General features: G+C 39.2%; 1 pseudogene; it reads right to left on the minus strand.

Annotated features, from left to right (window-relative positions):
• Positions 1 to 4,848, minus strand: part of LOC102825779 — a 41,252-nt pseudogene extending 36,404 nt beyond the window's left edge.
• Positions 4,849 to 5,065: the final 217 nt, after the last annotated feature.

Here is a 5,065-nt window from a genome sequence, read left to right on the forward strand (position 1 = left end):
ATGGTGAAAGATACAGTAAATGTTTAGAAATGCTTTCATGTAGTTAAAATGTAGTGTAGTGAGAATCTAAAAATGGGAGAGTTTATAGAGTTGGGGAGAATCAGAAATATTTAAAGCCTAAAGAGACTGTTTGCCTGAGACCAGAAGAAAATGGACGTATGCCAAGAGGAGTTAACATGGGCATGTGAGAACAACCTGCTCATGTTTGAAGCTGAATCTTTCTAATTACCTTCTGGTCCTATCTTTCTAGAAGGTTGAAACAAATGTCTGCATGTATATGTGTGTGGGTAAGTGTGTATGTATACACATATATTGATAGATATACATAAACACACACTCTATATGTTGTTTTTAAGCACCATCAAGTCAGTTCTGACCCATAGTAACCCTATATAGAATTTCAAAGGACTAGTTGGTAGTTAGCAATTAAGTGCTTTGTCGCACAGCTCCAGCCAGGACTCCCAAACACACCAGCCACTCCTTGGAAACCCTTTACAGGGTCACTATGAGTTGGAACCAACTTGATGGCACTTGGCAACAACATATATTGTGCTATGTATTAATCCTGGTGTGGCGCTGTGGGTTAATGCAGCAGACTGCTGCTCCTCGGAAACCCTATACAGGGTCGCTATGGGTCGAACCGACTCGATGGCACTTAACAACAATAACTATTTATATAGTATTTATATACGTAGTAATGGAGGTTGTATACCATTAAGTCAGTTCTGACTCATAGCGATCCTGTATAGGGTTCCGAGATGTAAACATTTACCCGAGTAGAAGAAAGCCTAGTGTTTCTCCTGTGGTAGATTTGAACTGCTGACCTTGCAGTTAGGAACCCAGATCTTAATCCACTACACTACCAGGGCTCCTCAAGTATCATTTTAATGTGGTATAAACTGAAGAATGTAGAATTATTTGGGAAGGGTTCCAAACAAACAGATAAACAAAAGTCCATGGTCATTGCGTGGATTCTGACCTACAAAGACCCTATCTAGATTTCTACTGCTACTACTTTGGTATTTAGTCCAGAACATTTTCTTTGCCAGAGAAATATGTTAAGATTTGAATCTGATCTTGTTACTCACTTATTTAAACGCTTTAATAGATTCCTAAAATGGCAGTCCTGGTATGGCGCTGTGGGTTAATGCACCAAACTGCAAAGCCATTTGAACTGAAAGGTTCACGGTTCAAGCTCACCAGCCGCCCCTCGGAAACCCTTACAGGGTTGCTATAAGTCAAAATTGACTCAATGACACATAACAAACAACAACAAGATGCAGGACACTTTATCGGGTAATATCTGCATGTTATTGTTGCTCTGGTAGCGTAATGGTTACGAATCGGGCTGCAAACCTTAAGGTCAGCAGTTTGAAATTACCAGCCGCTCCGCGGGAGAAAGATGAGGCTTTCTACTCCCGTAAAGATTTACACCCTCGGAAACCCTGTACAGGGTTTGTTGTTAAGTGCCGTCGTTGTTGTTGTTAAGTGCCGTCGAGTCGGTTCCGACCCATAGCGACCCTGTATATGCTTTCCAAGAAGTGGCTGGTGAGTTTGAACAGCCAACTTTGCGATTCAAACCGATTTTGCAGTCCAGCGCATTCACCCAAGTGCTACCACCAGGACTCCTATAGCAGGAGGACATCCCTATTTACAGACAATTAAACTGAAGCAGAGAGGTTAAGCAACTTCCCAGTAATCCAGCTCTAGCTCCGTGGTCTCCAGGATGTTTTAGCGTTGTATCTAGGAAGTTCTCTCCTTCAGCATAGTAGTTTCTCCTTTCAGCAAATGTTTCTGCTCTTTTAATGAGTGCCCATGTGAGCTCATGCAAGGATGATATAATCTCCCAAACCGGAAGAATTAGGAGAGTGCAAACAGAACATACCACAGTCTCTCCAGAAAGAAGTCTACCTATCTGCTTAAGATGGAACGTTAATGAGAATAACTTCATAGAAGTCCAAGAAGGAAATAAAGAAGACTAGATAACATCAAATAGATCATGATGATGATATTCAGAGCGAAGTTAACTCTTATCATTTCAACATTTCCTAATGTTTTTCGTTTCATTAACTGCTGATCTAATCTAGCTGCTCAGCAATAGCTGCATTTGCATTTATAAATAGAACGCTATCCTTTGTGGATTGTCTGAATGTTCTTCTAACAGATTTGCATGTTGCTTTTCCCAGACTTTATGGGAAATTAGATGTTAACTCTCTCTAAGTGGTCAATGTTCAACTGATTGAACTAACTATGTAAACAAATAGTTGAATGTCCACTTACCATATTTATGTTGTTGTTAAGTGCGGCAGAGTAGGTTCAGACCCATAGTGATCCTATAAAGGGTTTCTGAGAAACAGCTGGTAAACTTGAATCACCCACCTTGAGGTTCAAACCGACTTTGTAGTCCAGCACATTGACCCATAGCACCACACCAGGATTCGTGCTGAATATTTATTTAGCAGCTATTATTTCTTGGTCCTGTAAAAATAAACTAGCTTTTATGAAAGAAGTAGAGTGAAGTCTGAGGGTCTCAAGGAATAGATAAACCAATCTTAGCTTATCCATTTAATGTCTGTAAGCTTACATTTGGAGTCCTTGTGTGGCATTGTGCCATAAGCACTAGACAACAAGGTCAGTTTGAATCTCAAGGAAGACAGCTCAAACTCACCAGCTGCTTCTCAGAAACCATATACTGAGCCATTATGAGTCAGAACTGACTCTATGACACTTAACAACAACAACAAAAAGCTTCAACTTATTCTTCTGCAAAATGGGAACTCCACTTGCTGGGTTGTTATGAGGAGTGAATAAGATAATAAAGCTAAGCCACCATAGTGTGCTTAGCATAATCTGATGCTTAATCAATGATTTCAAGATAAGTAATATTTTACAAATGTCACCAAAAATATTGAAATAAAATTAGTATGGTTTGGGTTGTATATGTTGTTGGAAACAGTGTGGTATAAGTACAGGATAGAGTATATTCCTTTTTTTATTATTATTTATGTATAGAAATTGATCATTTAGATTTTCTATAATTTTAAAATAATGAGCTGAGTGATTATGAGTCAGGCTGCTAATCTCACTGTCAATAGTTGGAAACTACCAGCAGTTCTGCAGGAGAAAGATGAGGCTTTCTGCTCTGGTAAAAATTTACAGCCTTGGAAACCCTATACAGGGTCACTATGAGTCAGAGGACACATATCCACCACCTCCAACCACTATGCAAGAGAAATGGATAGAAAGCATGGAGAGTGATGGGGTAGGACTACCTGGACTTTTGAGCTCTCATTGTCCTTTCTCTGGTTCTTTTTTTCCCCCTTCTATTAATGAAGAGAAGTCCTGATGTGCTACTGCAAAATAATGCACCTGACTGCAAGTTCAGTTTGAATCACGAGGTTGACTGTTCAAACCCACTAGATGCTCCTTGGAAATGTTATGCAGGGTTGCTATGTGTAGGATCTGACTTGACAGCAATTAACAACAACAGTAATATTAATGAAGAAGGAATGTCTGAATGCTCTTTAACTTCCTGTTCAACACTAACCATCTATGAAGCTCAGATTTACCCTCTTACCCAGCTAAAATGGATATTCTAGTAGCTATGATGAGGACAATTTAATTATTAATTATATGGAAACAGTCATGAGAGATAGAAATAAAGTAATCTTGGAGATCAGAAAGAGGAGTGACCACTTTCTTTTTAGACAAGCTGGCATTTGACAATGTGTTTGAAGAATTGGTTATATATCAAACATGGAGATGTGGATGGAAAGGGTGCCAAGTTGGAAACAGAATGTGAAGTATGAAAGAGAGATGACAAGGTTCCTGATATGAGGGAAGCCTTAGGTGAATTGAAGTACTTGGAATAAAATTAGATTAGAAACAAAGATTGTGGCCAGATTGTATAGAGATGGTGGGAAGAGTGGAGCATAGGGAACAGGGAATAAATAAGTAAAAAGATGAGCTAGAGGTAAAATCCATAGTGCTTGATCATAAATAATTCTGCTGGAAAAGGGATAAGAGAGATAAGAATTACTTAAAAAATAACAGAAATTAAATCTAAAGGCTAGGAAAGATGTGGGGCCAGATATTAGACATTTTATTAGCATTTCCACCTCCCAGTTTCCTATGCTTTCAAAACTTTGGAAGAGGCTATCAGAAGCAGATTAAGTTAATTTTTTCCCAAGTGAGCTGGGGAGTTTGTTGAGCTTACAGATGCCTGACACTGCAAGTCACTAAGTACCGATATCAATTAAAGCTATCTTGGATATAACCACATATTGTTTGAAGCTAGACAGCACTTTACCTGCTAGAACATGCTTGGGGCCCTAGGGAATCATCAAATAGCCTTCTTCCTTAAAGTCTCACCTTCCACAGTGGGACCTGAATCATTACCCTAGGGAAAATAATGACAAAATGCTATAAATGATATAGATAAAGTCTACATTCCCATGTAGGATGCATGGGAGCTATCTCAGAGTATGGCTAGTTTCCTGAAGTGGCCAGACAAGTCTTTCTTGATTCACTCCCTCAGGAGAAATTGTGCATGGCATTGTAGGTACTGTTCTTTGTCAGTTGGGTGTGCCCTGGGAAAGGCACAGCCCTCCTTTGTGCACCCACACTGGAGAAATCTGGTTGATGAGTAGGACTGAATTCTGTACTAGAGAGAATTTGGGCACAGTGAGTGTAGTGCTCTCCCTAGTGCTTTACAAGATGAGAACAAGGACATAGCATTGAACAACTTACCAATTCTTCAGGGTTAAGTGACTTTTGGACACCATCTTTGGAGGCAGCGTGCAGAAAGGACAGGTACCAAAAAATTAGGCAAACCCGTTTTCCATCCATGATTATACCATTTACAATCAGTACACAAATTATTTAAAAATTTTTCTTTTTTAACTATGGAATTTATAATGCTTCTATTTCCATGTTATTATAATGTCCTATATAAAGGCTCTGACACATAATAGAATTACAAACGTGGTTGCTATTATAGCGACGACTTGGAAAAGGCTCCACGTGAAACTCCCTTTCTTAAGTGCTTTGCGAGAAATAAAGGGAG

This window comes from Chrysochloris asiatica, unplaced genomic scaffold (assembly GCF_000296735.1).
Source record: "Chrysochloris asiatica unplaced genomic scaffold, ChrAsi1.0 scaffold00131, whole genome shotgun sequence".
Taxonomy (NCBI): Eukaryota; Metazoa; Chordata; class Mammalia; order Afrosoricida; family Chrysochloridae; genus Chrysochloris; species Chrysochloris asiatica.